The sequence below is a fragment of the Pelodiscus sinensis genome, chromosome 5 (assembly GCF_049634645.1).
Source record: "Pelodiscus sinensis isolate JC-2024 chromosome 5, ASM4963464v1, whole genome shotgun sequence".
NCBI classification, from domain to species: Eukaryota; Metazoa; Chordata; order Testudines; family Trionychidae; genus Pelodiscus; species Pelodiscus sinensis.
Genome location: NC_134715.1, coordinates 132,104,909 through 132,131,705, shown reverse-complemented (window position 1 = coordinate 132,131,705; position 26,797 = coordinate 132,104,909). Strand labels below are relative to the sequence as shown.

Genomic DNA, 26,797 nt, shown 5'->3' with positions numbered 1-26,797 from the left:
GCCATCCCTAGAGGTTTTTAAGTCCTATCTTGACCAAGCTCTGGCTGGGATGATTTAGTTGAGGTTGGTCCTGTTTTGGGCCAGGGGGTTTGACTTGACTCCTGAGGTCTCTTCCAGCCCTAGGGTTCTAGTATTCTATGGAACAGCACATTCTAACATATAGCCCTCCCCTGTAAGGGATGGAAAAGTCTCAGTTACAGAAGGCCCAGTAGTTAGACTGGCCCTTGACGGACTTTCCTGCCCTGCATGTTTTAAAGAGAAAAAAGTAACCAAAGGCCTAATTCTGAAGCACGCTGAGCACTGCCATTTCTCGCTGACTTCAGGAGGAGCTACAGGTCTCAAAGCCTCGCAGAAGTTGGCTGCTACATTTTTAATGTGCAGTCATCAGCTGAGATGACACCAACAGGTCACCTGACATACCTGGAGTGTCCCAAACAGTCATTGGCAGGATGAGAAATGGAGCCCACGGTGCCTGGTTGCTTTGTCCTGTTCTTGAGCAACAAGCACACACCACAGCACTGTTGATGGCTCTGTAATATTGCCTCAAATCTAAACTCCTTCTTGCCAACCTCTCATACTACGGCCTACACTAGATTAGCCCCCCAGGAATAGAGGCTAACGATTGTCTGACAGCAACAGCCTGGCTTACATTCTTGTACAGCAAGACTCTTGGAAGTAACGTATCCCCACAAGGAAAGCCTTAGGGAATGAACACACAGGAGGACACGGAAAGCTGCTACAACATGCCCCTTGGTTCCATGCTTTTTTCCTCTAGCGATGCAGTACACAAAGTAAGAAAGCACTCACAAATTACCAGTTATCAGACTCAAGAATGATCAAGTAAAAAGCTGAAGTCTCTGCTACACACAGGCCAGAAAGGTGAGTGTCAAAATGCTGCTGCACCAATTGCCTTACGTCCAACAGGAGAGGAGACGTCCCCCCACACGTTTTAGGGTATGTCTACACTGCAATGCTATTTTGGGATACTGGAGTATCCCGAAATAGCTATCCTGTGTCGTCACAGCAAGCCCATTCTTTCAGGCTCACTATTCTGACGTCCCCGCAAACTTCATTCTATGAGGAGTAAGGGACGTTTTGGAATAGCGCTTTATTTCGAAATTATGACAAAAGCTTTTTTGAAATAGCATTGAAAGAAGATATGCCATTACGCAAATGGCGTATCTTATTTCGAGTTACGGTGCTGTGTAGATGCACTCTTAGTGTTTAGTCCCATTTTTCATTCTTTTCTTGTTCAGGCTGCTGCTGCCTGCTAAAGGACATACGTTAGGGAGATGGACACACACACAGTTATCTTCCTTCCAGCTGCTTTTTTTGCCAGTCATTAGAATCCTTTTTCTGGTTTTTATGTTTCTTCTCCCACCGTTCAGCTGTGACACAAAAAAAGAATGTGAAGTTGGACATTCAACCATCCCATGTAAAGGCAGTGTCCCCCTGCTAATGTCTGAGAGGTACAGAAAAACAGTGGCAAGAGGAAGGAATTCCATTTGTCAAGACTTTACAGTGGAAAAGTCATCTGGAAATGTACAGAAGGTTGCAGCGGCAGATGGTGCAACTAAGCAGAGAAGTCCTCATGGATTTTCATAGATGCATAATTTTTAATGAAATCAGAGTTTTGTCAAAATTGACTAGCACTCCATTTTCCCAGGAGTCTGTCCCCCAATCTGGAGAGGAAGGACGGCCTTAAGGTTAAGGTACTGGATTGATATCCAGGAGATCTAGGCTCTATTCCTGGCTCTGACACAGACTCCTTGTGATGCTGAAAAACATCATGGAATGGCTCTGGGCCCTGGCGACCCATCTGGAAAATAGCAGCAACAATCCTCCTCCTCTTCCCCCCCCCACCCATTTTCTGTCTGGACCAGTTAGACTGCAAGCACTTTGGGGCAGAGATGGTCTCTTACAATGCAGCAAACCAAGCATAGTTTCAGAGAGGGCTTCTAAGCACTACTGTCATACAAATAAATTAATAGTGCGTGATTGCGAGAGCTTCCTTTTGGTACGGAGATGGCTCCACTCCCAAGCACATAGTTAAAAATCCAGTACCCTGGTTCTTCATCGAAATGTTAGTTCTCTCCCTTCTTTTCCCTCCCCCCACAACCGACATTGTAGTGCCATCATAGAACTGTCCGACTGGATCAGATTACTTGTCCACTAGCTCTCTAATCATGACTGATCGCAGCTGAAAACTCATACTCCAAAGAAAGGAGAACACTCCCATAATGCATCTGGGATTCCATTACGTGACTTAGATGGTGTTTAACATCCAAAGAAGAGAGTATGGGTGATCATTTTTAAAATCGGTAGGTCCAGCTAGCTTGCACGCAAGAGTCCCAACAGAGTTGGTTGAGGAGCTCTCTGGTCCACTGATGTCAATTTTGGAATAAAATTTGGCACGCTGGAGAAATTCCAGAAGACTAGAAGCTGTTATGGGGATACAAGGTCTCGTCTATGCCTCAGCTGGTCCCCTGTCCCTTGGGAGTGACCTTGTAGTGTGTCGATTCCCAAGATCCTACACAATTCCTGCCTGTGACCTCTGAGACTGGGCTTTCAGCACCAACATTCCTGGCCTTTCTCCATGACTCCTTGTAGCAAATCCAGCCAAACCAAGTTCCTGTGGTAGGCACGGCCTGTGCCCCTCACAGGGCCCAGCACTCAAATATTTACAGTGACCCAGCAGCCTGTTTTAGAAACAAGGTAGCCATTTATTACTCACCTGCTGACAGAATCTAGAGAGGTTGAACCTCTAACCTGGCACTCTCGGGTCCGGCAACATCGATGGTCCAGCATGATTTTAGTTCGCTGGGTACCCACTTATCAGGTGTGTGGCCAAGTTTCGCAAGGTCCCATAAAGTTTGTTTACAGCCACCAGGCCTGGCTCTCAGTGCTCTGTGACTTAGCTCTAAATCACCCCTAAATGTCTTCTCAGAGCCCAATAAGCAGTGGCAGCAGAGGTAATACTGCTAGACGCTATCGACCTCCCGTAATTCAGCAAACCAAGGTTGCCAGACTAGAGGGGTTCAACCTGCAATCTGTCGGTTGGTACAAAGAGATAAAAGTTAAGCCACAGTCCACCCTGGTCAAACCAGTGCCATGATGAGCCAGAAAAGTTGTGATGGATTCCATCTCTCTCTCTCTCTCTGCTCCTCTTTGGCCCCTCAGGCCAGGCTGACGAGCCCCTTCAAAAAGCCCCCTTCCTCAAGTCACCTGACACCTTGTTTTCCATCTGCTGGGGTTTTCAGTGCCATCCCTTGGGGTTTCCTGCTGTTAGGTGTTGATTCTTCAGTGGTGGGTGCATCTCTGGGTCTTGCTGGACCCTTTGCAGATTTAGGTCAGTTTCAGCCAGTTCTATAATGATCTTATCCCTTCCTCCAAGACAGCCAGATGACACAGCCTTTCCTGCCTCCTGTGCCCAACAGTGCTAACCCTTTTTCACCCACTGGTCCGTCCGTCATACTACATAGAGGGAAACTGAGCCATGCCTATAAGCGAGACAAATATTACAGAAAATACCCATTTTGTCACACTAATGATGTGCCCATATATATATATATATTTTTTTTTTAAGGGAGTGGAAGTAAGTGGGATAGCTTGACTTCAGCCCAAGGCAAAGTAATGGAAAACCTGACACAGGCTTAAACTGAGAAAGAATTAAAGGACAGGAGGAAATTGTATGTCAATCAACATGGTTCTGTGGGAAAAAGACCTCAAACAAACTTGATTTCTTTTTTTTTTTCTTTTTTTTTTGGATGATACAAGTTTTGCTGGGGAAGATAACTGCGTAAGTGTCAGACTTTTGTAAGGAATTTGTCTGTGACATATGACTGATTAAAATTAGTGCTATTCTGTATCAGCAGAGCACACATTAGATGGAGCTAGAAGTGGCTGACAGACTTAAAAAAGCAGTTGTCAACGGGGAATCACCATCAAATGGCTCTCATATGGATCAATTCTCGACTCGGAACTATTCAGTATTTACATCAATGATCTGGAACTAATTATAAAATCACTGCTGATTAATCTGCATATGCCACAAAGATTGGCAGACAGGTAAATAAAGATGATGGGGCAGGTACACAAAACCAAAGTTATACATGCAGGAATGTGGAAAGCAGGCCATACACACAGATTGGGGGACCGTATCATGGAGTGCAGTGATTGAAAAAGTTTTAGGTCTCCAGCAAGTCAACATTAGCTCCCAGAGTGATATTTGTGAGGAAAAAAAATCCTAAATGAACTTTGGCTGTATACACAGGGGATTAGCGAGTTGGAGCACAACACTGTATCTTGTTCAGTTCTCCATATTTTAATAAGGACGTGGAGAAATTGGAGAGGGTGCAGAAAAGAACTACCAAAATTATCTGAGAAACAGAGAAAATGCTGTACAATGACAGATTTAAGAAGTTCTGTCTAATTTATCAAGATGAAGATTGAGAGGGGACTTCTTATACTTTATCCTCAAGGGAAGAAAACGGGCACTAAGGGGTTCTAACCTAGGAGAGACATGCACAACAAGAACCAATGGCTGGAAGCAGGAGCCAGACAACGTCAAATTAGAAACAGGGCACAGATTTTTTTTTAAACCATGAGTGTGATCAGCCATTGGAACAGATTACCAAAGGAAACAGAGGATTCTCGATCTACTGATATCTTCAAATCAAGATCTAATGCCTTTTTTGGGGATACAAGTTACTGGTCTCAATACAGAGATAATTCAGTGACCCACTTGTGTCATACATGAGATTAGAGCGGATGATCGAATGGTTCCTTCAGGCCTTACAATTTTTGAATTTCTATTTGGAATGCAGGATGGATTCAGCAAAGCAAAATCCAAGTCTCCCAGTTGTGGATTCAGGAAGTTGGGACTGCATCTAATGAGGTGGAGATCTAATTAACAGTCACCTCTCACCCCAGTAGGCTTTCAGACAGTCTGTTAATCCAAAGATTCCCCTCTATACTACTCTCTGAACATCCATTGGTTTCTATCCAGTATACACTTCTCTTTTCTCTACTAGCACTTGCCACTGAAAAGCTACACTTGTTCATCTGCCTTGACACTTTTTGCAGATTCCATGTCCCGGAAGTCACCTTTGATTTTAGTGACTCTTTCGATAGGTGTTGTAGGGTAAACTGAGGCAGCCCTAAACGTGCTAGTAGGCCTCTAAACAGCATGACTCCATCCTGGGATCAAGCCTGGGAACACCACAGTCAGAATAAGAGCTGCAGGCAGTAAAAGACCCTGGGCACCATAGCAACCACGTTCTAAAACACTCGGACAGGGTCCCAGTTGGTAACGTAACACATTTTGCTTAAGATAACATTCATAAAATTTGCTTAAACTGTCTTACTTCACTCCTAGATAATAAGCCTGAGAACCAAGCGCTGCACCAACTCAAGGCCATACCCGCCTGCTATAGAAACATCATCATCTATGCAGACTAAAATGTTATTACTGTTTTGCTGATATGTTTTGGCATTTGAACAATAACCACCTGTATATTAATTAGTGAGTTGTTACTTTGCAATGGGCGGAGATATTATGTAATCTTTAGTTGTTCTATTGGCTTATGTGCTCATTTCGTCTTGCTGCTAGACCTATCAAATCATTTTTCCTCTGTCCACCTGCTGACTATATAATCTATTGTATTGTGTTAATTAACCAGTGTTCACCAGGGTAACCCCTGCGTGTCACTCCATCAGCTGGTGTACAATAAATCCTCCGCTTGTTTTCACCTGCATCTAGAGTGTCCTGGATTATTTCCAACGGTGTCATTTGCTCCCACATGGATTTCAATTAGAGGGAATTCCCAAGAATTATTTCCACATTTTTATTTCATCCTAATAGTCTGTTTTCCTTATCAATGATGTTCTGAAGACCACGACTTTAAAAGGATTAAAAAAGAACTGGATAAATTCATGGAGGACGGGTCCATAAACGGCTATTAGCCAGGATGGGCAGGAATAGTGCCCCTAGCCTGTTTGTCTGGTGACAAAGGAGGGATCACTTGATGATTCTCTGTTCTAGTCACTCCTTCTGGGGCACCTGGCATTGTCTCCTGTCAGCAGACAGGACACTGGGCTAGATGGACCTTTGGTCTGACCCCGTCTGGCCGTTCTTATGTTCTTAATGTCACAGGTCCACGGCAGTAGCTGCAAAACAGACTTCCAAGAACGCTACATGTGTTTGTTCTAAACCAGCACATACGTTACAACATATTTCAACATATTTCACTGTAATAAGCCACCAGTAAGCAAAGTCTTTTGAGTTTTACAGACATTGTATGGAATTGCCTTGCAAATGCTTTTTCTTACCTCAGAATTGTTCCGATATTCTCAGTCAATGGTGACAAACAAGTGCATGTCTACACAGCAGGGCTAACACTTGAAATAAGCTACGCAACTCGAGCGACACTAATTGCCCAGTTTAAGTCAAAATAGCTTATTCCAACTTTTGGTGCAGTCTACACAGCCACCGAAAAAGTCACCATGGACCACCAGTTGAGAACCACAGCTCTAAAGAGTTCCAAGTGAGACTGTCAACAAACAACAAAAGCTTCTGTCCAAATGTTGATTTACCTGTTAGAAACTGCTTTGGAGAAGGAAGATTAGGCTTAAGAATTCTGTTTTTTCAGATTGTTCACTTTGAGCATTTGATAGCACTGGTATAGTGTTAGGGTTACTTCCACTAGTACGATTGGTTTCCCTGTTTTTCCTGACATGTTTGTTTGCCCTATTTGTATGTATTTTTCACACAGTTAGCGAAGAGGGAGGACAGAAGAACATTTAAACAGGTAAGTGTGATGGTAAACCCACAAACACTGGCAAGGGGCACTACATGAAATTAATTTTTAGCCTAATTTCTGAAGACTGTAGGTGGTTTGAGACAGGAACTGCCTATGTCTGGAAAGCACCCAACACACAATCTTAATAATAATAATTTTTTTTCTAACTGACTATTACAAGTCACTAGAGTCCCTTTAAGCAGGTAATTTTGTTATCTGAAACTCCACAATGTAATTAAATCACATTTACCACACAGATGAAGGAGGAATTTTGTGATGCCCAATAAATAACTATATTAAACAAATTATTTAATAGAATCTAGAGATGGAAAACTCCCATTAGGTTTTCTCATTCCGTTTTTTTGCCAGTGCAGGATATTTTACTATTGTGCACGCAGTGGTGTTTTGTGCAGCTCAGTTCTACATGTGTAAGTAACGAAGTTCCCACTTTTCTTGTGAGATTATGCCACCTTTTAATAAAATCTCAGAAAACTTCAGTCTACAGGAGGCCCCCAACTTGCGTCATGATTGGTTCCAGGAGAAGCGTTGCAAGTCGGGGGCATCGTAACTCAAACCCTCATTTACGATAGGCGCAGTTCAACATCGTAAATGTGGGCCAAATACGCAAGTCAGGGGTTTCCGGCCCATTCCACACTTACAAAAATGTTTGTAAGAGCGGGGAGTTGGAACTCAGGCGGTCGCAAGTCAGGGGCCTCCTGTAAATTGCCCGTGCCTATATCTTATCCCATTACTTCAAGTTACTCTCCCCCGACTTTAATTAGAGCAGCAAATTCCTTTTCCTTGGTGTGTCTACTCCCACCTTAGTCAGGCTGTGGGGACAGCAGACAGGTGCTGAAGAGCAGTTAGGCTGAACAAATAAACCAGTGAGGGACATCAGTAATGCGAAAGGTACCTCTGTGTCCCACAAAGGGTAGGGAAGAAACGGGTAGGGAAGAAACTACAGGGGAACAAGAGCAGGGGCAAACTGAGGCCATGTGAGTAATTTCTGAAAAGCACGAGGATGGTACAGAGAAATGGAGTCAGCCAAAAATCAAGACTATCAATAGGCACATGGATCAAAGTGATAACCGTAAAGGGGAAAAACAAGTGAACTAGAATGTCTAGCAATGATACAGGGACACTGACCGAACAGGCATATTTGGCGTAGGGATGTAAGTGACTAGTTGAGTCACTGCTTGACTATTTGCTCCTTCCGTCTCCCCCCTGCTGCCTCTAACAGTCCCCCCTCTATCAGAGGCAGCAAAGGGGGGGCAGGAGCTGGTGCTGGGGGAACTGCCCAGCTCTTACCACATTTAAAAGGCAGAGCCACAGCGGGGTCAGCTCCCAGCAGTTTCCCCCCTTATCGACTAATCGATGGAAATTCCATCAAGTATTCGATTAGCTGATTAAACACAATTTAACATTCTTAATCTGGCGATATATCTTGACTATAAACTAGACTGGTTAGAAGGAAGGAAGGGAAATGTAGGATACCTGAACGTAAAACATAAGCTCTTTGAAGTAGGCATGTTACATATTGGCTAGCTGAATAGTTGATTAACTTCATGAATTCTTATTGGTTAGTTGACTGTTCTATAGTCTCGGGGGAGGGGGCGGGGCAAATGCAGAGGAGCCCCCTGCCACTCCATGCTGCTGCCTCTGCCCTTGCTCCACCGATCACATTTTGTTAGAAAAAAAACTTTTTTTAGTGTTTCGAGGCTGATGCCTGCCCGTCACTGCAAAGCCAGTGTAAATGCAGGGTACAGGGTGAACAGAAGCCTTCGTGCCCAGCTTCCTTGATTTTATCAGCTCCTGTCAGATTAACATTCCTTCGAGACTGTTTTTGGGGGCCTAATACTCTTTTGACACTGGCTCCGACCTTGTGGTAGTGTGACTTGTAAACCGAGTGCTCTGCTGAGGCTATGGCCTTGTGATTGGGGGAGGAGGGAAGGGTGAGAGGGGGACAGCGTGGCTGCAGGGGACGGAAACCTTTAAGGGGAGGAAGTGTACATTTTTCTGCTACAGCACTCGCACCATTCTGTCCAGTGCCATTTATTAATTGCTCTCCGATGTCTTTAGAATATCGTATAATATCTTAAACGGGCGTTATGGGACACAGAATGACCACCCCGCGGGCATGCAGCTTCGTATGATCCTTCACACCAACGTAGACTGCGGAGAATCACAGAGCCTTTTAACTGGTGACAACCCCAACAAGAAGAGATCCTGAGAGTTCAAGGCCAGAACAGACCATCTGATCGTTGTGTCTGGCCTCCTCATGCCAGTTCACTGCCACCATTCAGCCACCCCACCATATTAAAAACTAACCAGAATTAGACCCAGGAATTACAGACCTCTGAACACAGACTATTGCGTGACACAGAACAACTATTTTGGGGCACAATTTTCAAAAATAGGAGCCTATGGATTTCGGACCGTGACTTGTAAAGTGTTGAGAACTAGGTGTCCTGTTGCCTCATGGGATGCTATGTCACACACCTCTGACGTTCAAACCCCCGTTCACATTGTAGAAGTAACAAATCTTTTCAATCTTGACACCCCAATATTCCCTAAGGACACCACCCAATTTAGCCTAGATTTATGGCATAGCTATAGCTTCTCTCAAAGGCCATAAAATGGCCTTTTTTGTGTTTTAAATCCACCTACCTCAGTTGCTCTTGATGCTCTCCTGTGGCAGTGAATTCCATACAGCAAGGGATTTCAAACTTTTTTATTTGCAGATCCCCCAACATTTCTGAACGGGAGTGTAGACGACCCCCTTTGAAATCTTAGGTTGAAAACCACAGCCACAGAGGGGAAAGAGTATTTTGCTGTGCTTTACATTCATATTTCAGTTAGCATCCCTTGTTCTTGTTTGATGGGAGAGTGTGAAAACCAAGGCTGAGCAGGGCTTTCTCCCTTAGTGGCACTTTTGGCCTTAATTTCATAAGAACATAACATAAGAACGGCCACACTGGTTGAGAACAAAGGTCCATCTAGCCCAATGCCTTGTCTTCCAACAGTGGCCAATGCCAGATGCCCCAGAGGGAGTGAACACAACAGGGAATCTTCAAGTAATCCCTCTCCCATCACCAGCCTCTGACAGAGGCTAGGGACACCATTCCTACCCATCCTGGCTAATAGACATTGATGGACCTAATCTATCTAGTTCTTTCTTGACCCTTGTTAAAATCCTGGTCTTCACAACCTCCTCTGGCAAGGAGTTCCACAAGTTGACTGTGCGCTGCGTGAAGAAAAAAAACGTCCTTTTGTTTGTTTTCAACCTGCTGCCTATTCATTTTATTTGGTGACCCCCTCGTTCTTATGTTATGAGAACAAGTAAATAACTTTTCCTTGTTCACTTTTTCCGCACCAGTCATCATTTTATAGACCTCTATCCTATCCCCCCTTAGTCTCCTCTTTTCTAAGGGGAAAAGTCCAAGTCTTTTTAATTCCTCTTCCAAACCCCTCAATTTTTTGTTGCTCTTTTCTGAACCTCTCCCAATGCCAAAATAGCTTTTTTGAGATAAGGCGACCACATCTGTTTTCCAGTTACAAAAGGTGGGAAATGACCACCATTTATTGCATCTCAAGTCCCCTGCAAGTTCAATCACCTCCCACTAGCACAGTCTCTCTCTGTTCCACATGATTGTTTGAGCTAGAGCTCTGTATAAGCCACGAGTTACTTCATAGTAGGTCTGACTATCATGCCCTAAAGAAATATCACCCACTTCACTGAATCGGTTCAAGGTTTTCTGCTGTGTAAAACAAAAAGTAAAGAGAGGGTAGCCGAAGTCAGGTTTAAGTCCATCATCTGTTGCCCCTCACAATTTTAATGCTCTCATATGCTATAGGCACCCAGCAACCACCTCGCTTATTACACAGATCAACAAAAACAATTAAATAAAAGGCCACCTTTGATTTTACTATTATTGCTGCTAACAGGTAAAGAGTAGAAACTTGCCTCTCTACACCCTCCTTATCGATTTCCAGAAGAACATCAATGCAAAAGCAATGCTTGTAGCTTAGAACTTCACAAGATTTTCTTATGACAACTGCCAAGACAGGGGTCCAGCTTCAGTTATTTACTTATTCCCACAATATAAGAACTAGGGGTCACCAAATGAAATGAATAGGCAGCAGGTTTAAAACAAACAAAAGGAAGTTTTTCTTTATGCAACGCACAGTTAATCTCTGGAACTCCTTGCCAGAGGATGTGGTGAAAGCTAGGACTTGAACAGGGCTCAAAAAAGAGCTAGACAGATTCATGGAAGTTAGGTCCACCAATGGCTATTAGCCAGGATGGGTAGGAATGGTGTCCCTAGCCTCCGTTTGTCTGGAGATGGGAGACAGGGGAACGATCACATGAGGATTCCCTGTTGTGTTCCCTCCCTCTGGGGCATGTGGTATTAGCCACTGTCAGCAGACAGGATACTGAGCTGGATGGACTGATGGGCTCACCCAGTGTGGCTGTTCTTACGTTCCTCATTTTTAGGGGTAGCTTGATATGAATTTCAAGTTTGTTCCAGGCTCCTGCATAGAGCGAGCACTGGGACATGTCCCAAGACACTTTGGTACAGCTTTATTTAATGATTCCTCCCATCATCTAAACGAATCTAAGCATTTTATTTATGCAGAGTCTAACAAAGCATTTCAAAACCACAGTAATATGTGCGTGTTTACAAAAACTAACCTCATTTAATGGCCTGCCTCTAATTTTGCTATGATTTCATACTTGATACTTTTGCCCTTAGATTTTTCTTTTTTTTTTTTTCATGTTTATTGATCACGGAACATTGATAGAACATTCTACAGATATCAAACCAGAGGGGTTAATCTAGAGATGAACTTTGGCTAATCCTCCCCCTCCCCCCCTTCAACAGTACATTTAACTGGATATTTTTGCAGTTATACACAATATTGTGGCACTTGCAGGTTAATACAATTGATGGGGAAAGTCATAGATTGCTCCTCAGCAGTTTTGATTCTCCAGTTTGATAACCTTCAGAGAGATTCATTTGAAGAAATTCTATAATCTTATGGAATCAGATCCACTTGAGTGAACATTACCCAGAACGCTAGCAGTGTGCTAAGCTCAGCTTCACACTAAGGAACAGGACATATTCCCATGTGTCATATGCCCAAAGTTCAACACCAGGAGAAGGAGCACACGAGAAGGCAAAGCATAACTTACCTTTAAAACCCACACTCACTGGGGAACTCCATGAGGTTAAGGAGACTGAGAAGTAGCACTTAAAAAGAGATACAACAGTAATACAAAGGATCCCCATCTAAAACTAAATTATCTACGTTGAACAAAGCAAGCATTCATGTTGACATCAGATGCAAATAGTGGTCATTACAAACTGTGGTATCAAGAAAAACATTTTTCCAGCTTTATTTTTTTCTGCCCCGAAAGGCAAGTATTTGAAAGCTGCTCAGAGGTTTGGAAAGTAAGTTTTTCAGAGCCGGGATATTTCTTTTACTTCTCTGTAAAGTGCCACGCACATTTCTGGCACTGTCGACAGAATAAGCTGCCTCAGAGCAGGAAGGAGGGTCTTGTGGTTAAGGCACAGGAGTTTGGGACTCAAGCATTTAAAAAAAAATGCCACACAATTGGATTTAAAATCTAAACTTCTAACCATCTTTATAATGAAGGACTCAGAATGATTCGATAAACAGCGGGTTCTACATTTTCGATGTGATTGCCAGGTTTTGAATGGATTCTGTGGCATTCACTGACTGTCCCTTCTTTCTCCCCAAAAGGCTCGGTCACAAAAATTCCATGCACAGAAGGCATGCAAGCTAGAGCACTCAAATTAGATAACTGACTAAACTGCTGTTGAAACCATACCTCGCTGGATGAAAAACCAAAGATCAATTTTTAGTGGCAGTAACTGTCATTTAATCGATAACACGTGCAGCCTATTATTCTGACGTTTGACATAAGCTCTCAAGTGGTGTGTTAACAAGGTTGAAAACGGAGACCTTACATTGCACAAGTGGGTCTGCTGTTGGGATTACTTCGAAGAAGCAATCCGTTAAGCCTGCAAAAAGCTAGGATGACATTTCTGATGATCAATGAAGCATGGAAGTATTTCATTTAGAGCATTTCTTGACAACAGCAACAAGAAGATCTGATCGATAAATAACACTGTCATCTTATTTTGGGGGATTGTTTTTGCCTTTACCACAACAGAATCTTTAGAATGCTCTTAATTATGTTATTTATTTAGCACATATTCAGACAATAGTAAAGAATGATCTTTCAGTGTAATGTCTCCAACTCCCTTACCCCCAGAAATATTCAAAGGAGCAGCAGCACTTCATTTAAATAAAAAGACAAACTTAATAAAGAGAGGAGAACAATAGCAGCATTGATAATCTATAGAGCAGTGCACTTTCTAATGGGAATTCATATAACGAGAATTTGCTTATGTACATCCAACGACAGCAACGTAGCTTACTTCTTTTCTGGGGGATTAGAAGAGGTGTGGCATTTTAGAGGGCGTTATCACCGAGAGGGATTGGGAAGATTAGAACTGGGAGGGGATCAAGTGAACAGTAACACCACACACACAAAACACCCCTCCTGATGGCAACCAGCTGCCTTGGACATTATTTTTAAAAACTGGCATCGCTTTGTCGTCGGTGGTTATTGAGCGCGGAGAAGTTTGCAGCAGGTCTGTGGAGTGGAGGTAGCCCAAAGGGACTTTTAAAAACACGACGGTTAATTCTTTTAGTAGTGTCCCCAAAGCCTCGTGTATGGTAAACCCACTTTAACTGCCTAGCACATTTGCAGTGCACTTTGAGCCCACACACAAAAGGTTGCCAGATATTTTACCAGCTGTACCATGCAGACGAGGATACTTTGTGGACATTGGTGCTGTTAGAACTAGTTCAGACTGACCGTTTCAGCACCGGTGGGGATGAATGGCCAGTTTCATCTGGTGTAGATGAAGTGATTTGATCAATCTCCCACTGTTGCCTTGGGTGTTTCAGTAAGTCTCCCAGCATGCACGCCTCCTGTGCGTGGTGCCAGGAACTGTGGGATAGATACCTAATAGGCATGGCAGTGGACACAATTTAAGTCAGGTCTAGTTAAATCAGGGCCATCCTGCAATGACTCACTGTTTCAGCCAGAGAGGTGTGGACTCACTGAACCACTTGTGCTTACGCCACTACAGTTCCACTGAGTTCAATCCCCTAGTGTAGACAAGGCCAAAACAATGCTGGTTGCCTCACGATGCAAATAGAAGATAATCCCTGCCTCAGAAAAGTTGCCAATTTATTTCTTGCATGATGTGACATCAGGGAGCAAAACAAGAGTCGGAAGGAAGCGCAGGGAAGATGGCAAGATAATGCAGTTCCTCAGCAAAGACTAGTGCACAACCTGGCGGAAGACAATTTAAAAAAAATTCTAACACACACTTAAATCAACATCTGGCTACTATTTTGCAGGCATCCTGGTACGAGCTGGTATTTGGAAGAGGAGAAAAGGCTGGTGGCTTCATGGGCCTGTTTTGAAAGGGCACTCTGTACCCAGACGGCAGCAAGCAAGACATCAAGGAAATGCTCTTGGGAAAAGTTGCCAAAAGAGGCATTGTGGCTGCCATCACTGGCCAAGTGGTAGGAGAGAGAAACTAAAGAGGGAAGGATTTATGCAGGCCCTTGAAGGCAAGGCACGATGTTTACATTTGATGGGGTGTGCAAGCCAGTCAATGGATTCTTGGGTTGTGGAGTCTGGGGACGTGGTCAGGCTGACGGACCGGGAGGGTGTTAGTGGCTACATTGTGTGTCAATTACGAAGGGTGAGGTGCACGACATGGAGGCGGCGAATCTTGTTTCTTCTGCACAGCCTTTCATTGGCAAGCTGAAGAAAATTAAAATTAATGTACTAGTATGAGATTTGTACCTACAAACTAGGCACTCTGCGGCTGATCCCGAATTAGACTAATCTACTTGACAAAAGGGGATTGCATCTTCCTCTAGTCTGATAGCAACCAGAATACTGGAAGCACTCTATAAATATTTGAGAGTTTATTTGCCTCTATTCCCGGAAGCCTCTCCTATAGATAATATTCATTATTACATTGTTTTAACAACTGCATTTATTGGAGGCCTATTCCAATCTTCTCTGTGCATCAGAATTTGAAAAAAAAAAAAAGCATGTAATACAGTTTCATCCAAGGGTTTTAATGACAAACCATGAGCCAAACCTTAGCAGTTTATCATTAGAACTCTAAAATTAAACTTATAGGACTTGAATTACACCGCTGAACGTTCCTTTACTTTTATAGACTATTTGCTAATATTAAAAGTTATGCCATTTCAGGGTGACTTTTTCTAACATTCCATATTCCAAGTAAATCTTCCCAGCCTGGAAAGCATTGAGAGTGTACAGCTCATTCACACTAACGTAACGGTAAGCACCACATATATTCTACAATCACAGATGGATGAGCATTATTGTACGTTGCATAGGATATTTTTTTAAAAAAGTTATTAGAGCCACTTGTTCCAGGGGATAAACCAACCTCTGAAAAAAAGGGGGGGGGGGTTATTCCCTAATTGTCCACGATGGGGCTTGTTACACTGATTTCTAAAGGAGATAGAGCTCATCGGTATCAGGTACTGGACACTAGGGATGTGAACGACTAGTTGCTTCCCCTCCCCTTTGAGGTCTATATCAGAAAACAGCAGCAAGGGGAGAGGGGAAGCAAAGAGGGGGGCTTCAAAGCAGCAGCGCCGCATAGATCCTGGGACCAGACCCTGGGTTTCACGTGGCGCTGCTGCTTTGAAACACCGCATGCAGCCCAGAGCCAGCTGGGTGTCCCCAGGCTGCACACGGCATTTCAAAGCAGCAGCGGGGGGGAGCCCCCGCAGACTCCAGGCTCCATGCGGCACTGCCACGTGCATCCTGATGCCGGGCGCCCCATGGCGTTTCAAAGTGACAGCGTTACATGGAGCCCAGGGTCAGTGGACTTCCCCACTGAACCTGGGCTCCATGCGGCACTACCGCTTCGAAACGGCGCAGGGAACACGGGGCCAGTGGGGGACTGCTTGAGTCCCCTGCTGGCCTCATGCCCCCCACAGTGCTTTTGCCTTTGAAGGGCAGCAGTGGCCTTATGGCCGTTGCTACACTTCAAGGGCAGAGGCACCCTATCGACTAACTGAATAGTCGATACAAATTGCATCGACTATTTGATTAGTCAATCAAAATTTAACATTCCTATTGGGCACCGGGTTAAATGGACCACCAGTCTGTTCTAGCGGCGAGGTGTCCTGTGGCACCTTATAGACTGAAGTGTAGGAGCATAAGCTTTTGTGGGCAAAGACCCACTTCGTCAGATGCATGTAGTGGAAATTTCCAGAGGCAGGTATAAATATGCAGGCCAGAATCAGGCTGGAGATGACGAGGTGGATCCAATCAAGGAGGATGAGGCCCACTTCTAGTAGCTGATCTGGAGGTGTGAATTCCAAGTGAAGAGAAGCTGCTTTTGTAGTTAGCGAGCCATTCACAGTCTTTGTTTAATCCAGAGTTGATTGTGTCAAACTTGAAGATGAACTGTAGCTCAGCAGTTTCTCTTTGAAGTCTGATCCTGAAGTTTTTTTGCTGTAGGATGGCTACCTTTAGATCTGCAATTGTGTGTCCAGGGAGATTGAAGTGTTCCCCTACAGGTTTTTGTATGTTGCCATTCCTAATATCTGATTTGTGTCCATTGATTCTTTTACGTAGGGACTGTCCAGTTTGGCCGATGTATATAGCAGTGGGGCATTGTTGGCACAGGATGGCGTATATTACATTAGTAGATGTGCAGGAGAATGAACCAGTGACAGTATGGCTGATCTGGTTAGGCCCTGTGATGGTGTTGCTGGTGTATATATGTGGGCAGAGTTGGCACCGAGGTTTGTTGCATGGATTGGTTCCTGAGTTAGAGTTATTATGGTGCGGTGCGTAGTTGCTGGTGAGAATATGCTTCAGGTTGGTGGGTTGTCTGTGGGCAAGGACTGGCCTGTCTCCCAAGGCCTGTGAAAGCGAGGGATCATTGTCCAGGATGGGTTGTAGATCACTAATAACGCATTGAAGAGGTTTTAGCTGAGGACTGTAGGTGATGGCCAGTGGTGTTCTGTTGGTTTCTTTCTTGGGCTTGTCCCGTAGCTGGAGGCTTCTGGGTACAAGTCTGGCTCTGTCAATCTGTCTCCTCACTTCCTCGTGTGGGTATCGTAGTTGACAGAATGCTTGTTGAAGATCTTGTAGGTGTATGTCTCTGTCTGAGGGGTTGGAGCAGATGCGGTTGTAACTCAGTGCTTGGCTGTAAACAATGGATCGTGTGGTATGTCCGGGATGGAAGCTAGAGGCATGCAGGTAAGCATAGCGGTCGGTAGGTTTTCGGTATAGGGTGGTGTTGATGTGACGGTCTGTTCTAGTACACCTCTGAGACATACAATTCAGATTCACAGTTCTAAGTATTACCTGCCCCTCTCAAACCTCCCCCCACAAACGAAGTTTGGTTTGGGGCCAAACATCAACCCCTTATTGTAGCAAATTCAACGGATGAGACGCACACTTCCTCTGCATGCTCGTCTCCTTTGGAAAGGACGCCCTACGTGCCTAACGCTGGACGCCCAAAAACGAGCAGCCACTCTTAATTTGGGCCTTCACAACTTGCTTCAGGTCACCCTACATCCACCGTAGAAGCATGGCCTGAGGCGGAACACACGACTCGATCTCTCCTGCTTTCCGGGAGCTGTCAGCAGCACAAGCACGTGGCAAATGTGCTGGTGGAAAAGACATTACAAGTTTAAAACTCCACCTGTGCCGCTCAGCACACAGTGACCTACATTTGGTTGCAACAGCCACATTCACTCAGTAGCAAGGCAAAGGGCGGAGGGGAGGAAGCTGAAAGTTACTGGCAGGTTTCCCTCCCGACTTGGTTTACTGCCAAGGTCATAGAAGGGTCAGGCAGAGTTCTTGGTTTGGCCTTTTGTGTTTTTTCTCCCTCCCTTATGTACACACTGATATGGTTTACAACCAGACCTCAATAGCGTTATCACATGGGGTTTTATCAGCACGGGGTTCAGGGAAAGCAGGAAGAGAGGTCAGGTGCGGGTCAGGGTGTGGTGTAGCCCCACTTGTGTTATCAGCAGCTGAAGAAAGTGAATCCACCTGGCTTGTTTCTGGCTGTTAAGTGCGGCGAGGTCAGCCAGCATGCGAGAGGGTCATTCAGAGTTCACTTTTATCGAGGCCCCAGTTCACCAGCTTTTCCAACTTGCTAAGACCAATTTCCTGCCCTGGGAAGCCCTCCCTGTAATCTAAATAGACAAGCCTACAGCTCAGCCCCAGTTCCAGCCTTTAGCTTTATTTGCCCCGTTACAATGTCCTGTCCCCCCTCGCCTTCTGCCGGAAATTAGTCATTGTAATAGAGGGCCAGTTGGAAAAGTTTCCATTAGTCCAATCAATCTCTTTCAACTAACCTGCACTGTGTGAGGTATATCTTGAAAGACCTCCTCCTTCTAAATCACATAATATGGCATCAGAACAAGCAATGGGCAACCGAGGCTAGCAAGTGGGCCACATGCGTCCTCCTTCCTCTCAGTGGGTCCAAGACTGCAGTAACCGAGGCGGCGTCCCGGGATAGGGCAGTTTTGCTAACTCACCTGCATCCCTAGGCTTTGCTGGTTGTGCCGAATCAACCGTAGCAGCACTGTGATTGGCCGCACAGGGAGCGCCTGGCTCTCCCAGGCAGTGCTGTGTGCAATCTGCACGCATCTCCCTTCCCGTGTGTGGCACTTTAGTAACACCAGGAGAGGGAAAAAAATGATGTGGATGGAAACCAGCAGAATGTGGCAACCCTGCACGTGGACAACAGTAAACAAAACATCTCGTGGGCCTTGCATAGAACCCCGATGGGCCGCAGTACACACTCAGGCCTTGCAAGCTTTGGATAGTTCAAATCAATCCCAATTAAGAAGCCATTTACTACAGCAGCAAAAGACCTGTCTGCACTGGAGTGTCACGCCAGAGTCCACAATAAGAGGAGAACTGGGGTTTACATCGCTGAAGGTTAATCTACTTAGCGTCTGCCTTTTGTATATCTAACTTGTATTGGTCAGTGGTGACAAGTCTCACAAAGAACAATGCCAGAGGGAATAATGGGCCAGCCCGTCTCCCTGCTGAAGACAAAGTCTGTTGCCGTTGACAAATCAGCCCTGCCTATGTTAGATAAAGCACCGAACGTGCTTTGGAATGAGAAATAGCTGCACTGCCGAAGAGACCATCTCCCTTTGGTGGGCTACGAATAGATGATTTGACCAAGTATACTAATGACAAATGACGTGCTACTGAAATGATCTCCTCCGAATGGCCATCGCTCAGACCACATGGCATTAACATATTTCTATATATTGATATGATGGAAGTTCAGGCCTGATGTTCGGGGGCGGGGGGGAGAGGAGAGGAAGGGTGAGCACATGCATTGGTTTTAATTGGCATTCTGTGTGTCCATCCTTTGATCAAACATAGGCTGACTAAATGTGAAGATGCAATAATTTATTTCTTTATTATTTATTTAAAATATTTCCCCGCTGCCTCTCTATTTTAAAACATTCAAGGTGGCTTACACAATTTTTAAAACAAAATAAATTAGACAGACAGACAGATGTAAAATACAGAACCCCAGAGTGGGGGAACATAGAACCTGCTAAAACACCTCAAGAGGGCACGCATACACCCCTCCTAAACACCAATAAAAGGACGGGTAAAAAGGGTGGCCTTGACCTGGCACCAAAACAGTGCCAATGCTGGTGCCAGGCTAATATCCTGGGGGAGAAAATTCCATAACCTAGGAGCAAAGGCTGAGAAAGCCCTGCGTCACAGACGTCAACCGTATATCCATACATGGAAGAACACGGAACAGAGCCTCCCCAGCTGACCTCAATTCCCAGGCGGGTTCGTAGAGTAGGAGATGATCCTTCAAATACCCCGGTCCCAACCCATTTAGGGCTTTACAAGTCATAACCAAGATCCTGAATTGTGCCCGGAAACATACCGGAAGCCAGTGCAGCTGCTGGAGCACTGGCATAACGTGCTCCATACAATGGGTATTAGTTAAAACTCAAGCAGCTGCATTCTGGACCAGCTGAAGCTTCCAAAGACTCTTCAGAGGCAGAATGGTGAAAGTTGACGGTAGACAACACTTCACGTGAGGTGCCTATGACATCACGTTACCTCGGCAAGGAACTGTTCTCTACTTCTGAGGGAATAGTGAGGGACACTCGTTGCCAAAAGGGGAGAGAGAAGGGTCCATAGAACTGGGATGGGCGACGGAAATTTTTGTGAGTGGGACAAGAGAGAATAAGAGGAACCTCCCCCAATCTCAGAAAGAAAAAGTCTACTTCACAAAGCAATCGGCCACGGAACGTATTTTAAGTCACTGGACTTAAAAGAAAAAGTATGAAGTGAGATCACACTGATTCTATTGACTGGATAATTCCGGCCAGTTAAACCCATCACAAGCAGTTGCTTTATTTATTAATCCCCCCCCAAAAGCAAAAGATTCAGCCAGCTTTTCCAAAAACCACAGGGAAAAGTCAATTTGTTTAGTTTAATTACGAGCAGGCCAAGCCAAAACAGAACAGAAACAAAACAGATCTTTGTGTTGCTCCCAAAGGCACGACATAATATTGCATTTGGGGAGGAGGGACCATCTTAGTTACTCAGTAGAGTCCAAAAGAGTACATACCAATAGACCATGCTAGCTACAAGCTTCAAGCTGTGTAACGTAGGGGAGCGTGGCACACAGTCGCCCCCAAACGCGAGCCATAATTTAGTTTTGTCCAATCTGCACAGTGAAGGTTCATGTCAAACTCAAAACACCACTTCACCTGCGTCAGCCAGTTGAAAAGTTCCATGAACCAAGCCCAATTATTCCACCACTCTGATGATGACCTTGCACCCTCAGCTTTTTGCCATTACAACACTACATTTTTCCTGCTGGGATTTCACCTGCCTGGTTTTGTATCGTTCCATAAAGTCAGTTCACCAGAGCACATGGAGTTCAGGCAACACCTTGCTGCCCTCGGCTAGTAATTACAACGTCTTCCAAAACACACTGATTAAATGCTATTTTCAACTCTCACCAACATGGATAGGTCACGGTAACACAGCTCCCACTTGTACCTCAGGAATCAATTCACTTTAAGCGGTCGAGTGGAGTAATTTTCTCTGTAGCTTTAGCCAATTGTGATGCCTCATGACGCTGCACAAAGAAAAAAATCTCAGTCGGACTTTCTGATTAACGCGGCTCAATTAATCTCATTCCCTAGCGCCAAAAGTTAATCGGCTCTTAAAGAGCTGTAATCTTTTTTCTAGAAGTAAAATTGGCCCTGGATTTAACTCTGATTTTCACCTGTTTGGGGGTCTCGCCGTGTTCAATAAAGGCAAGTTCAGCCAGCGTACCAAGGTACCACGCAGAGTTCAGTCTAACACCTTCGCCATCAGCAGTTTAATTATAACTTCATTTTCAAACACTCGCACAGACTCCATGCTTGTTTCAACTCTAAATGACCTCACCTGCTTAATTTTTTTTGTCTATGTGGAGTAAATTTCTGTCAACAAAGCTGAGAGGCCAAGTAGAGTTCATGGTAACAATTCACATTTTTTTAACAGGTTTCCCAGAACTAAATCCTAATGTGAAACACCGAACAGTCTTTAGAATACAGAGTAGCTTTAAGAAAGGGAAAATATAAGTCCACACCACCTTCCCCGAACACTGAAAATAATAATGCATCTGTATGACACCTCCTGGACTGATTGCTACAGGGTCCTCATCTGTTGGATATTTAGATCTTGCTTAATGGCAAGAACAAAAACAACATTCACACCTAAATTACACTTCCGTTTGAAATCATTACAGTGGTGGCTCTTGGCATCATAAATTATATCTGTATTTTTTATCGGGGCAAAGCAATGTGTGACTCAAATTTCATTCTGGCATTCTACTGTCATATGGATTTCCTTTTGCTGTGGTGCTGAAAACTGACAATATGAAACAAGATGCCACCTCCCGCTGTTGTTGGCCTTGGGGGGGTCTGCATTCAGTATCCAGGGTGCTGGGTATAAAGGTTTCCAAGGAAGGATGATGGAAAGGAGCATTCAAATACCAACTGGTTTGGCCCTGGAAGTAATTTAGCATCTACAGGCCACATGAAATGAGCTGGGGTCTCCAGCAAGTCCCACGTGGACAGGGATGCAAATCATACAGACCTCCTGCATAATTTCTATCATGCTGGGAGTTTTAGAGCATGAGGACCATGGAAACTGAACTAGGGATGTAATAGTGTAGTTGATTAACTGAGTAACCAATAAGCAAAAGTTTATAGGTTAATGCTATAGACTACACTCATTCCTCCTCCCCTCCCCCATTAGTAAATTTTTTAGCAGGCTGGCCAGCAGCCCAATTGAATCCTGGCTCACACCAGGTATGGGACGTATCCCTACTGCAGCTCTGGATTTAAAGTGTATTAGAAGCCAGGTGGGCAGGCAGACCAGCTCAGTTTCGGCTCGCACAGGATCTGGGAGCTTAGCCTTGCCCCCACTACTGATACAGCGCATGGTGACAGGTAGCCAGTCCATGAGGGGAACTGGTTTTTAAACTGGCTCCCCTCGTGAACCAGCCCCCACCAGGCAGGGGCCTCCTCGGGAGTGGGGCCAGAACGCACTGGCTGCCAGCCCCACCCCCGGGGACTACAGACTAGTCGACCAACTGATAAAAATTCCTGAGGTTAATCGACCATTCAATTAACCGATATTTAACATCTCTAAACTGAAGCACTCTGGACCGGATCCAAATCTCTGGAGCAGCTCCTCCGACTGCAATGAGGTTTGGATGAGGGCCTTTTTGAAGTGCTCTGGGCTGTGGGGCTTTGAACTTGCATTGTCACGGCCCAGGATACATTTGCTCTTTATACAGAGGATTTTGGTCTCTGACAGTCAACGGCATGAAATTGAATTAAAACACAATTCAAGCCAAAACATTGTTCTCTGCAAACAGACACAGTTATACTCTCGCTAGCTTTAATTTAAAGCCACTGAGATTTATTTAACAAAGACATTATTAATCCCTTCACAACGGCCAGCGGACATATTCCTACTTTCTCATGCCCGCATGGTGCCAACTTTCTTCCATTTCTGTCCAATCACCTTAGCCAATTTGACATTACTGATTCCACAGTATTTATTTACTTCCTCTTCAGAGAATTCTTCTGAGTTGCGAGCAGAATGGCAAAGTGACCTTTTAACTTTCAAACAGTAACCGCAGGATCATGCCTGTGGCTCGTCAGTGCGCTGCCAAGTCACATAATGTTTCTGGGTTATGTAATATTACGAGGTGGCTCTCGCAATGCTATTCTGCGTGGGAGAACTAACAGGCATGAAAAATGAATGTACAATTACTGTCTTGTACAAAGGAGTTTGAGCCAATGATTAGAATAGGGGATTGGCAGACATACTGCTGGGTACCATTCTTGGCTCTGCCACTAGGAATGTAAGAACGTAGCTATTTAAACACATAACCAATAAGCATGAGCTTATCGGTTACCCAAATGGCTACACATGGCTCCTGGTCCGGCTCCCACAGAGCTGCCTGCCGCTTCACGCTGCTACCTCATACAGTGGGGTGTTGTCAGAGTCATAACCCGTATTTGACAGGATCTATATCTGGAAAGAAATTTTTCCTGAACTCCCTCTTCTGGCTTTCAACCGCCCATCTTCATCAGCAGAAGCAGCTTTCCACTGCCCGGGACCCACCAACTTAAAAGTGGCACCGGACCCTGCCAGAACAGATGCAAAGCCTGCAGCCATGCCACCACCGCAGTGATGATCTGTACCCTCCACCAGGGTGGCCTTACCGTGAGGCGAACTGAGGCAGCCGCCTCAGGTGCCAGACAGTGTGTGTGTGTGTGTGTGTGGGGGGGGGGGTGCCACTAGGACCCACTAGGACTTTCAAAGTTTTGGCGCAAGCAAGGGGGCATGGAGGCGTCATTTGAGCTCCCCGCCTCAGGTGCCAAAATGTTGTGGGCCGGCCCTGCCCTCCACAATGCACGTGGTGTCTCAAAGGCCCAACAAAAACTATGTGGGTGAAACCAATCACTAGAAAAAATGACAAAAGCCACTCACCCTGTTACCCAGGAGCAAATCCTCCTCACAAAACAATCGCTCCATACCTGACCCCCACAGGCCTCTTCCTCAGAGGAAAAGTGCACAAAACCTTCCAAATCCAAACCTGAAAATTTAAATTCATAACTCTGCTAAGACATTACAATTAGACATTCAACACCGACACTGTGTTTTTGGCTCACACTAACCATTCATACCTTAACCATCCTTCGTCTTCTGACTACAGAGGTGTCAACTGCAGTCATTTTCAGTGGTCCCTGAAAGGTGTCAGGCCCTTATGCTTAACAACCTGTCCTGCAGAGAAGCTGCGACACTCCAATGATCTTTTCCAGACCTGAAGAATACCTCTGTGAAGCTTAAACAAAAAACAGGACTAAGTAGCACTTTAAAGACTAACAAGATGGTTTATTAGATGATGAGCTTTCCTGGGCCAGACCCACTTCCTCAGATCAAATTGTGGAAGAAAATTGTCACAACCATATATACCAAAGGGATACAATAAAAAAAATGAACATATATAAAAAGGACAAATCAAATTTCAGAACAGATGAGGGATGAGGAAAGGGGGAGGGGGGAGATAAATGTCTGTGAGCTAATGATATTAGAGGTGATAGCTCATCACCTAATAAACCATCTTGTTAGTCTTTAAAGTGCTACATAGTCCTGTTTTTTTTTTGGTAGACTAGACTAACACGGCTACATCTCTATTACTATTCTGTGAAGCTTGCAAGCTTATCTCTTTAACCAACAGAAGTTGGTGTGACAACAGATATTTCTTCACTCACTTTATCTTGCTCATATGTTATGTTTCATCTTTGTGAAAGGAATAAGCGTTGTTCCTGGATATACTTTTTATTTTGTTTTTAATGGTTGTAAAAAATTATAATACCAAGATTTACTTTAAAAAAATGCGGGAGAGGGAGAGGGAGAGGGAGAGAAAGAGAGAAAGAGAGAGAGAGAGAGAAAGAAAGAAATTCAGATGTTACTTTTTAAATCCTCTCCCTCTAACTCTGAAACACACACTTCAGTTCATTACTTGTAAAATGCAATTAGGTACAGAGTGAAGCACAAAACCAGATTTCTTTAAGGCCTGTTTTAACCTGAAATCTCTGCAACGCCGCCATTTAAAACGGATAGTTTCTGTGAGGCACTTTGAAAAACTCACAATAATTATGTATATTAAATATTTATTAAGTACTAGTAAAATAGTAGCATATAGGGCAAAAATACAGCCTCTGCCACAATGTCTGTACAGTCTAGAAAACAGCAATGGAAAGCGAAGACACCCTGGAAGGGCCAAGGGAAGACAGTAAATATAATAAATATGTATGTAGTCAGGTAACTGAGAACGAATGGCATTGCTGAAAAGTTAAATGGAAAGTGATTCAGTACAGGACATAGCTGACATTGATAGATTTTAACATCAGACGGATTATTTAGTCATGTAACCTGAAATCCTGTATAATGCAGGCCAAAACATTTTACCCTGACATTCCTGTATGGAGCCCACTAGCGTGTTTGGCTAAACGATATCTTCCAGAAACATGTCCAGTTTGGACTTGAACACTTCAAGAAATGGAGATTCTACCAACACTAACAGCCACCATGATAAAAGTGTATTTCCTCCATGAATCTCAAAGGACTCTACATATTATTCCCATTCTACAGCTGGGGAAAATGAAGCAAATATTACACTGATAGAGTGTCTGAATGTTTATTTATATATATTCTGAATTATTTTTCACAATGCTCTTAGTTCTGTGAACTCCACGAGGAACAACGAATACTACTTCATGAAATAGAGTTCTGGCTACCTAACGCCACGTCTAGATTACGGAAATCAAAACTCTGGCGCTCAATCTTTCGGCATTTGATTAAGCAGGTCTAGTAAGACTCGCTAAATTGAACACTGAGGGCACCCCTTTTGATGCTAGAACTCTCACTCTTGGAGCAAGAGAAGTCGATGGGAGCATTTCTACCATTGACTTCCAGCAGTGAGGATGGTGCCGAAGCGCAGTTTAATGCGCATCGACTCCAGCTACATTTTTTACATAGTTGGTATTGCGTACCGTAAGCTGATCTTTGGTTGTCATGTAGACCTGGCCTAATGCTCCAAGTGTGCAGTATGTTCTGCCTGGAAAGTCAATGGGAATCCATACAGGTGCAAGATCTGGCTGTCCAGATGTGCAGATCTGACCTCAGGATCCGGGTCTCAGCTTTTACCGTAACACCATTATAAAACGATTTTCCTAGGAGGGTGGGGAAGCACTGGGATGGGTTCCCTAGGGAGGGAGTGGAATCTCTACCCCTAGAGGTTTTGAAGTCCTGGCTTGACAAAGTCCTGGCTGGGATGATTGAGTTGGGATTGATCCTGCTTTGGGCAGGGGGCTGGACTCAATGACCTCCTGAGATCTCTTCCAACAATGAGTCTATGATACACTCTGCACCTTTATTGAACCTCTTCTTGTCAATCTGATTTTGGCTCCTAAGTGCCTACCATCCCTTCTGACAATGAGCCACAGGCTCTTAAATGAGTTACGCATTGCAACTCTGAGCACATCAATGTCTAAGTAACTTGTGAAACCTGGGTCTAAGTGTTAAACCCTTTGTCATCGACAGAAGATGGATCACTTGAAGACTGCCTGTTCTGTTCATTCCCTCTGAAGCACATGGCATTGGCCACTATTGGAAGACAGGACACTGGGTTAGAAAGACCACTGACTCAGTACTTAAAGCAAAGTATTTTATTCATTTTACAGATGAGCAAATGGACAGAGATCTTGTCTAGCAATTGCAGAAACTTTTGTGTATGCTGGCT

General features: G+C 44.4%; 1 protein-coding gene across 5 annotated transcripts in view; it reads right to left on the bottom strand.

Annotated features, from left to right (window-relative positions):
- The window catches only part of EXOC6B (exocyst complex component 6B), a 468,167-nt gene that overhangs the window by 49,557 nt on the left and 391,813 nt on the right, over positions 1 to 26,797 (bottom strand). Inside the window, exon 22 of one of the 5 annotated variants that reach the window (XR_012904467.1) lies at positions 20,943 to 21,061. The exons of the other annotated variants lie outside the window; for them this stretch is intronic. The gene's annotated coding sequence lies outside the window, so the exon portion shown is untranslated. The remainder of the gene's footprint in view (positions 1 to 20,942; positions 21,062 to 26,797) is intronic. 5 annotated transcript variants of the gene reach the window in all.